General features: G+C 30.7%; 1 long non-coding RNA gene across 1 annotated transcript; it reads left to right on the top strand.

Annotated features, from left to right (window-relative positions):
• Positions 1-1923: 1923 nt before the first annotated feature.
• On the top strand, positions 1924-7082 carry LOC147411619 (uncharacterized). Its single transcript, XR_015181588.1, has 2 exons — positions 1924-2149; positions 6365-7082. It is a non-coding gene; the product is annotated as an uncharacterized LOC147411619 (long non-coding RNA).
• The last annotated feature ends 3403 nt before the right edge of the window (positions 7083-10485 follow it).

Raw genomic sequence — 10485 nt, 5'->3', positions numbered from 1 at the left:
TACAAAAAAATTTGGTATTTTCGAAATACTGTTAATGTTGACAATTTGATAACATTTTGTCAATATTATGTGGTAGTTGTGTCAACATTAGCAACATTTCGAAAATATTAAAAAATTTGGTAATTATTTGAGAAATTACCCTTCAATCAATGCCTTTACATTAAATTTTCAAAAGAGTTTCTTTACTTCGGCTTGATTTAAAAAAAAAAAAAAAAATAGGCAAGAAGGTGAAGGTAGGATTTTGATCCCAAAACTGCAAACTTTATCATTTGGGTGCATACGATACGCATTCATTTATATATATATGACACTTAACTAACGTTTGGAAAAATTTACTTAAAGGATTCCGACAGAGGGACTATTTTGTAAATAGTTTTGAGTGGTCTCTTTAATAGTCCATTTAGTGAATTTTTCTTTTCTTAGCAGTCCCTAGATCTCATCGCACGTGCATAATGTCATTGAAATGCCTAAACTATACTTTTCTCATCTTCTTCATATAGTTAGGTTTTCCAATGGTAATTACGATCATTTCCAAAGATCGCTGATCATTTTTTTACGATTTTTGATCATGCATGACAAATGGAAAATGATATTCTTTTAATTTTGAACATCTAAACGTGTTTTTTTATCAATTTATTTCGATGATTTTAAAGAAATTAGAACAAAGTTCAGAATCAATTTTTATTTATTTATGATTACATCATAATTTTTTATTTGCATGTACGACTTATGCATTTTGGTGATTTCAAGGAGATTTACCAAGCATTGAAGTTGGAAAAACGGAAAAAAAAAAAAAAAAAAAAAATATTTTGATTCACATTACAATGTCGAGTTCACCATTTAATTATTGCTGAGTTCAACGATTTTTTTTCTAATGAAAATACTGTCAAACTCGACAATATTTTCATAAGAAAAAGCCATTGAACTCGAGAGTAATTATGGTGAACTAGACAATAAAAGATGGAAAACTTGACATTGTAAATGTGAATCGGATTTTATTTTTTTTTGTTTTTCCAACTTCGGTACTTGGTAAATTTCCTTGAAATACCTAAAATACATAAATTATAGTTGCAAATAAAAAATTACAACTTAATTATTAAAAAAAAAAATTGAATCTCAACTTCATTATTCATTTTTCCTTATAAATCATTGAAATAAATAATAAAAATTACTTCTAGATCTTCAAAATTAAGAGAATATCATTCTCTATTCGTCATTCATGTTCATAGATCGCTATTGCTATTAGAAGACCTAACTATATGAAGAAGATGAGAAAATGATAGTTTGGGTATCTCAAAGACCTAATACGTATGAGATGGGGGTCAAGGACTGTTAAGAAAAGAAAAATTTACTAAATGAATTATTAAGAGACTACCCAAAATTTAAGGGATGTTTAAAAGAAGAAAAAAAACCCTCCACTAAGGTCCTTTAAATAATTTCCCCAAACATTTTCAAAAGGCCTTGTTAACGCATGAAAATAAGCATTTGATTGTATTTTTAGTTTTGGTAAAAAAAAAATCTTTTGAAGGTATTTTTGCAAGAAATTCAATTTTCAAGTTGTATTTAATGCACCTAAACGTGTGCCCTTATCGCACATGTTAACCAAAAAAAAAAAAAAAATTGTTCTAGAGATCCATACTATTTTCTAAAAGATCAGAACAATTTTTACAAATATCTATTTATGTGAGAATCCCAAGGGACATTAATCCTGTCAGCTGTTAGTTTGATGGAGAATCTCAAACGTGGTTTGAGACTAGTATTTCCGGATTTGTAATATTGTGTGCTCTGCTGCCCACCTTTTCCTTTGCGCATAACGAGGCACAATACTCAGATAACCACTAACCTACCACGTTGTTTGACTCACGGAAGTACAGGATCATATATGTGTACTTTTCATACAGACATGTGGGTCACGCAGAATTGACCTGAAACCCTAAATTCTTCAGGCTTTATATATAGAGAGACCTGAGACCATACGGAAACTCACGTAACAATACAACAGAGCCAAACCAAATAAGAAACTTCTTCCCCATCGCTCTCTCGATCATGAACTGGCACACGATTTCCGATTTCAGACTCGAAGATCGTTAACCACATCATCAGTCATCAAGATTTTGAGCTCACATTATCAAACATCGCTGATATGAAAGTGAGTTTGTTTTGATGCTTAATTATTTCTCTTGTTTTGGGATCTTATTTTGAATCTAGGGTTCTCAACTTGATTGAGTTTTCTGTAGATCATCTAATTTTTAGTTTGAGTTTCGATATTTTGAAGTAGTTAATTTGCTAGATTAAGTTTAAAAGATGAAAACTGATTGCTGGTATGGATATCATTTAGATCGATTGATGGTGAGTAAGATTTTACGTTAAATAGTTTTCATTGTAGAAGGATAAGATCATTATCTAAAGCAGCAGACAAAGCTTTCTTTAGGGTTTGCAACTTAAACTTAGTTGAAGATGGTACTTGAACTAGATGAGTCGCCATTACTGAGTCACCCCCATTTCTTCTTCTTGTTGTCCTTCTTGGCGGAGATAACGTTAACCATAAACCGAGATTGAAAACCATGTTAATAAGCTGAGGGTTGGATTTTGTAATTTTTGTATTTGCTCTTATTTTAGATATTTTTGTGGTTAAATATGCTTGGAAAAGTAGTTTAGTTTAGTTTAGCTCTTCCTTTTCGTGCATGGTTTTTCTGGTGTCTCATAGGGCACCAACTTGGGTGGGGCCCAAACCCGAACCGTTGGGTTGAATCCGAACTTAGGTCAGGTCTGTGCATAGTTAGCTTGGATTTTGTTTCGGGCAATAAAAAAAAATGCCTGATTCAAATCGGATTGGATTTTGGCATAGGAATCAGGTAACCAGTCCGAACCGAACTTAATAGGGTTATAATTCAAAATATTTCTTATATCTTAGTTACTTTCTCATTCATATTTCAGAATAAAGGTTTCTTCTTTTTTCTTGTTATTCTATATCTTAGTTACTTTCTCATTCATATTTCAGAATAAAGGTTTCTTCTTTTTTCTTGCAATTCCATATTTATTTATTTTTTGATTAGTGAGCCTATTTTTAATTAGTCCAATGATTTGGTTTTGATGGGATTTGAACCAAATAAGTTAATTGGCACCTTCACAGCTTTAAAGGTTTGTTTTGTTGAAAATTGCAATTAAAAGTAAATAAATATAAATGATTACTTTAGATAATTATATTTATATTCGTATTTAAGTATACTTATAATTTTATGTAGGTCAATTTTGAAATACATTTTTAAGACAAATAACTATAAATTTTAAGTTCTTTTACATACCACTTATCTTTATATAATGCCTTATCATTACTAAATTATCTACGGGAATGAACTAACCCAACCTAACCAACCTGGCTCAACCGGCTCGAGTTGCAGTCCTAGTGTCTTGTCAAGTTATCAAGTTGACTTGTTTGATTCATCTCATTTTCTCCTATATTAACCATGTAACTCATTTTAAAATTATTAATTAATATATTTATACCTGAATTATAAATTTTTTCTTATTATAGTCCCAATTTTATTTTTAAATAGATTATAAAAATTTTAATTATTAAAAAATAATGATTTTTTTTATAAAAATACAAAACCCAATTGACTTGACCAAATCTTCATTAACTCAATCACCTTTTTAAAATGTATGTCAAACGAGGAAAGGTGATGAATGACTTAAGTTGATTATCTTGCTCAATTTTCTTGATACAAATGGGGTGCTCTTCTTTTTCCTTGGTGAGAAGTCAATGAAAATTATTTCATCATTTTAGCTTTAAAATGACTGATTCATGATATCGTAGAAATTAAAGTGTTCAACCCTTCGCCAAAGAGACTCAAATGCCAAAGTCAAATCTCTAGTTTGTGTGCACTCAATAAAATCACATAAAAACTAATTCAAGGCAATTAGAGAGTGTTTATACCGCCTTCTGTTTTGTTTACTTAATTTTCACAATGTCCCATCTTTATCTTGCCTCTGAGCTTTTCTAGATCTTAGGAATTGGGTTTCTTGGGGTAGCTATATAAAACCTTTTATTGATATCAAATTACCATGTCAATAGAATGACAGAAAATCCATCACTATAAAATTTTAGTGATGGAAACTACATTTTTAGTGACGATTTTTTTTCTCCATCACTACAGTTGATTTTTTCTTTTAGTGATGCACAACTAAATGTGACTTATTCTCTTGGGGCGGGGTTAATTCCTAAACTAAATTCTTTCTTTCCCTATCTATTTTACGTTGACGGTATTAGGACTGTCTTCGATTCCAATCTCTAGGCATGTTGTTTAATACTCCTAATGGGCTCTCGTTTATTGTTCACCCACAATTAGAGCAAAGGATTAGGCATACATGTACACATAGAGTGTGTCACATGTCAATGGACCTCCAGTGCAAATCTTCCTCTTAAGCATTGTATCTTACGATGTCCTTTGTCATTGAGAACCTAAGATGATACTCTGAAGGATCACCTCCAATTAGCTCTAGATTGGTTCAGGGGATACCATTGGAAATGGCCAAGATGATGGTCATGTGAAGATGGTGTGAGAAACACCTCTCGTTAAAGAGGACTACAACTAGGGTTACTGAGTTAGGTAACTATCTCTAATTTTGATAAACAATATATATTAGTTTAAGAATATATTTTAATGTGTTTGCTTAAAAGGTGAAGGTATTATAATGTCGACTTAGGTGGTGTTTGTTTGCGCTATTTTTCAGTGCTTATTGCTGAAAAAAATTAAATTCAGCACTTTTGTCAAAATAGCGCGTTTGTTTACTCATGCTTATTGCTGAAAATAAGTGAAAAAAATTCAGCACTATTTTGATGCTGAAAAAAAGTGCTGAAGCGGTAAGCACTTCACTTTTTCAACATGGACAAGTATGCCCTTTGTTTTTTTGAGCATGGACAACTATGCCCTTATTCTTAAAAGGATATTACCTCTTATATCCCATGGATAAGTATATAGACACCCCACAAATTAATAAACCCACACCATAGCTAAATTATTTTGTCTTATATGGGTTAAAATTTTTGGAATGAGTTGATTTTTGGTGAGGATGATCTCTACAATGAGGAGATCATTCTCACAAAAAATCAGCACATCTTGAAACTTTTAACCCTATCAAAACAAGTTCAAGAATAGTAAATTGTCCATTTTTTTTTTGAAAACTATTTTTAACGAGTTAGAAGTTTCAAAATAAACTGATTTTTGGTGAGGATGATCTCTAGACCATATAAATTATCCTCACTAAAAATTTGGTCATTCCAAAATTTTTAATCCATATAAAACAAAACAAAAAATGGCTATAGTGTGGGTTGCCCTTATTAATTCATAGGGTGCTTTTATAATTACACATCCTTCATTTCCATCGAAAATTATTCATAAAAAATTAAGTTCTTTTTAAAGTTGATTTCAAATTTTGGTGACTTGTATGACATTATTATTTTTAATTTGAAATTTGTGGGCTTTTATAAATAGAAATTATTATTTCTAAATTGAAGATTTGAGTATTATTTATTATTTAAAAATAAATTGTATTTTAATTTTATAAGAAATAATATATTTTATTGTGTTTGATAATAAATAAGCATTTAAAACATGTAAACAATGTATAATATGATTGTAAGGGTAACAAAGACAATTTACCAGTTTCAGCAATGTGTAACAAACATGATTCAGCATCTAAACAAACAACTTTTTTAGCACTTAAATTCAACGCTTATAAGTTTCAGCGCTTAATGCTATTCAACACTTATTTTTTTCAGTTTAACAAACAGCACCTTAGATTCGAAATAACTATCTAAAGTTCATTTAATATATTAGTATAGATTAGTGTTGATAGAATCAAGTTAAATATTAGTTTATTTAATTTAGAAGAATATTAAAAAATACTTTTTCTAAATAATAAATAGTCGTCAATATAGAATTTGTTTTACAAGGGAAAGACTGGCTACCCAATCTAGAGAGTTGTCAATGGATCTGACACATTTGATAAGGATCCGGTTGGATATAGAACTGATCCAATAGGAATTGGATTAATAGGATTTTATCAGATCTCAATATCAAGATCTATAAAGTATTTTTAATTCGTTTCAACTGTTTGAATATAGAGTAGAAAGTAACTATTTAGGGAGTAAAGTAACTTTTAAAAAGTAGGCAGTAATTTTTTTTTATTTTTTTAAATTAATTTTTTATTTACTTTTTCAAAATAATTTTTTGAAAGTAACCCGGAACAAACTTTTTAACTTTCAAAGTAAAATAGTTATTTTCTATGTGTATCCAAATGGATTCCTAACATGTACATCTCCTCCTCAGACTTATTTTTGTTTCATTTCAAATTTATTCAGGTGACAAAGCTATAACGGCACTGGAATCACCAAGTACTCACCGCCCATGGGTTAAAGGTACGTATTGTATCAGAATAAGAAAAATATTGATGCAAACTGAAAAGGCTGTCCTCTCTGTTCTCCGATCCTTAATATGCAGATATTAGACCCCAATACATTCCTCGTGCTCATGACAAAAACATCATATAAATTTTTTGGTTGAAGAGAAACTGCTTTGCCCAGGGTTGGGCACACACAACTAATATCTTCTTGACTATAATAAAATCATTTTCCTTCCTTAACAAGAAAATCATTTCATTTAAAAAGTACAATCAAATTAGAACTTTCATATTTGGTGATTTTGTAGGGAAACTGATTTTTTGCTGATTTTCTCTCACAATCAAATTCAATAGGAATAGAACCTTTGTGACGTGAATGGCTTGATTTTTTTTTTTTTTTTTTTTCTAAAATTGTCCATAGATTATAAAAGTTTGATGTTAGTAGTGAGAGAAATTTGAGTCTGTATGCTCTTATTCTATAATGTATTTTGGTAGTGAAAGATGCCACCTTGGTGTGGTAGTAAAGTGTATATGCCATAATACCACATTCTTGGTGTCAAACCCTACCTTCACAAATACGTTTATAAATATGTATTGCTTTCCATCCCTCTTAAAAGTGTTTTCATTTCATTTCAAATATTTATTATGCCTGATAATATGTTTTCTTAGTTTTTTTTTTTTTTTTAAAGTAATTTTTAGAAAGTAATTTTCTTTTTGCTTTTAAAAATGAGATTTTGTTGAACATGCCCTAAGGGCACACGCTAATATGCATTAAACACACCTTGGAAATAAGTGATTTTTTTTCCAGGTATTTTAGATAATAAATTTTTAGATGTATTTAATGCATCTTAACATTTTAATAACACCCTTTAAAAAAATCAAGGTTTTTATATATATATTTTTAACTTAATCCAAACAAACTTTTTGTATTGGGATCAAAAGAATGACCTACGTGCATGACATCAAGTGGCCTTAAGGGACAAGAAGAAGAATAGTGTGTGCCACAAGGGCATACACCAATGCCCCACGTGTCTTCTTGTCATGTGGAATGCCAGATGGCGGTTTTGGGCTTGAGCCGCGTGGATTAGACATCGTGGGGAGACAAGGCATCAAATGATGACCCTTGTCAAGGGTGGATTGGCGTGGACAACTTGGTGTTTGTATACTCGTTAGAGCCAGGGAGTATGTACAACCACGATAGCGTCTGTCATGAAACAAATGAGAAAGGGACGCGTGGCCGAGTATGCGTTGGCGACAGAAGCCTAAGGGCACCAATGGAGAAATGCCACGTGGTAGTCAGGAGATGTCCAAAGGACTGTAAAAGGGACCCTAGCAAAAAAGGTTTAAAAAAAAAAAAAAAGTCTTATGCATTCAAGTTATTTTTTTAGTCGTCGTGATTGTAATCATTATACTTTTTAACTTTTCAACTTTCAAAAGTAAGAGAGTAATTTTTTTAAGTGTATCCAAACTGTCTTTTAATTTGTTTCAATGACAAAACCATAACAACCTTGAGGCCATCAACCAAAGGTAGCTAATCTCACGGTTCGGACATGAAAATGTTGATGCCATCTCAAGAAGATGTCCACTCTAGGCACCAATCGTTAAATAGTTGTCCATATTTTTGTAGTGTGAACTTTAGATGACAATTCGTAAGAAAATGATATAAACATTTTTCAAGAAAATTGATTAGTTCGTTTTGGGTGTTGTACCATTATGGACTCGATCATTTTTGGTCCGGCTCTGGGTAGTTATCATAAGGACCCGGTAGGGGTACTAGACTAGTTTATCTATTTGATTTATAATCGAATTAGCAATTTAATTAAATATTAACAAAGAGATATCAAAATACAAAGAGAATTTTAAGTGTATGGGGTTTTTTTTTTTTTTTTAACCTTTTCTCTGCATAAACGTCTAGTCATTTTTCACATATAATATAATTTTAACAGCAAATAAATGGTCCGTGATATAATTTTGTATGGTTTTATGATCAAAAGTTTGACTTGCTTGAAGAATTCGTTGGTGATCTGAATTTTGAATTGAGGAATTACAAGTCAACTTATTACATTCATAAATAATTGTCTATTTAATTGCATATGTATCTCTTTTGTTTTCTCATTTAAAAAAATATTTTCTATCTTAATGGCTATTGGCTATTTGTAGGGTCGGCTTTGATTCCAATGATCTCATACCCTGAATCAAAATCAAAATCGATAAGAGAATTGTAACCGAGATTTTATCTAGATTCTGGTATTGGGTATATGTGAAACCGACCCAAAATCAACTTATTGACACCCCTAAATATATATTTTCAAGGAAAATGAATAATTGCATGTAATACTTGATAGTTAGGCATTTGGTTTTGATTCGAGAGTATAATCTTTTCCCAGAATTATGAATTATTGATATTCTAAAGTTCACATGTGCTTATGACATCCTCTTTGAGGTTAAGGGGGTAAACACACAAAACTAAAAAAAAAATAAAAAAAAAAAAAGTTGGACAGGTATTATTAAAAAAATTGAGATTAATGGGGGTAAGAGAGGAATAATAATATAGTTGGTGAAGTATTATTAAGAAATGGGGAGATGAGGAAAGACAATAAAGTGAGTTAAAGAGGTAAAAGATGAAAGATAGTAAATTAGAGGAGTATTCTTGAAAATGATTAAAAGATGAAAGACAATAAAATTAGAGGGACTTTATTAAGGGAGGGGAGGAAAGATTATAAAATTGAAAGAGGGTGAAGAGGGAAGGTAATAAAGTAGGTAGTGTAGACCTCACAATGGGAACTTTTTCTCTTACAAAATTATAGGAAAGGGAACTGGGAGGTTTATATCTCACAAACTTCTTATCCCCCGATGAGATGTATGACACAGGCATCTCTTTGGGGTTAATAGGGTAAAAGTACAAAAAAAAAATAAAAATGGAAGGGTATTATTAAAAAAAATTAAGGTTAAAGGGTAAAAAATAAAAATTAATAAAGTTGATTAAATGGGTAAAAGAGAAAATATATTAAAATTAAATGTTGGCACGAGCATCCTCTTTGGAGTTAAGGGTTAAAATATATGAAAAAAAAAAGTTAAAGAATATTATTAAAAAAATTGAGATTAAGAGGTAAAAGATGAAAAACAACAAGATAAGTTAAATGGGTAAAAGAAAAAATATAGTAAAGTTAAAGGGTGTAAAGTGAAAAGCAATAATTTGAGCCGACAAAAAATGTAGGTGGATAGAATGTTTATCCCACAAAATTGTAACTTGATGGGAGGTTTGTCCCCCTATAGCAAAGAGGGCCCGACAATCCTATTTTATTATATGAATTTGAAGAAACTCGACATCTTTAACACTAATAAAAAATCATTAATTTTTCTATTAAAAAAAGTGTTATTATAATGTTTTTCATCTGCTTAGCAAATAATAAATAATAACTAATAATAATAATGCTTTTCAATTTGTATTATAAATTATTTTGAAGCCATTCGACCTTGTTTTTAATCCAATGGCTTCAATCACCATCTTAAATACATTATTTTCAATCTTGTGATAACTTCTAAAACCCTTGTTTTTTCTTAGAATTCACCTCATACTTTTCAAAAAATTCTATTTTTCTTTTAAAATCTGAAGATTGGAGGAGATAGGATTTTAAAGTTGAAGATTGGGATAAAAAAATGTACCCAAAAGATTGAAGATTACCTTGGGTAGAAAAATCAAAGGATTTTGGATGAAGGTTGGGGGCGAGGGCAGGTTAGTCATTTTGATAGGGACATGTTATTCGTTTAAAACATTGTGGAATCTTAGGGTTTATCAATTCTAAATCACTCCCTTTATTTAGAGCATCGTTTTCGTACTCAGCTTAGTAGTATAGCTAAGCTACTCACCTCTCTTTGATGCACTATTTGACACATTCCTTTTGATCGACTGACTCAGGAGACTGTAGTGTTTGATCGACTTGGGATCTCTTGTGCATCAAGTACATCCTGCTTAAAGCGTTATAGCCGTTGGATTAGAGTTATTAGAATTTTTATTCATGAATAGTGATCCAGAACGATGCCTCAGTTCCCATATCAACATGTTGTGTCTACGTGGCATGT

The sequence above is a fragment of the Akebia trifoliata genome, chromosome 1 (genome assembly GCF_017979445.1).
Source record: "Akebia trifoliata isolate Shusen 1 chromosome 1, ASM1797944v1, whole genome shotgun sequence".
Taxonomy (NCBI): Eukaryota; Viridiplantae; Streptophyta; class Magnoliopsida; order Ranunculales; family Lardizabalaceae; genus Akebia; species Akebia trifoliata.
Note: the sequence above shows the minus strand (reverse complement) of the source record. Positions and strands in the feature narration are given on the sequence as shown.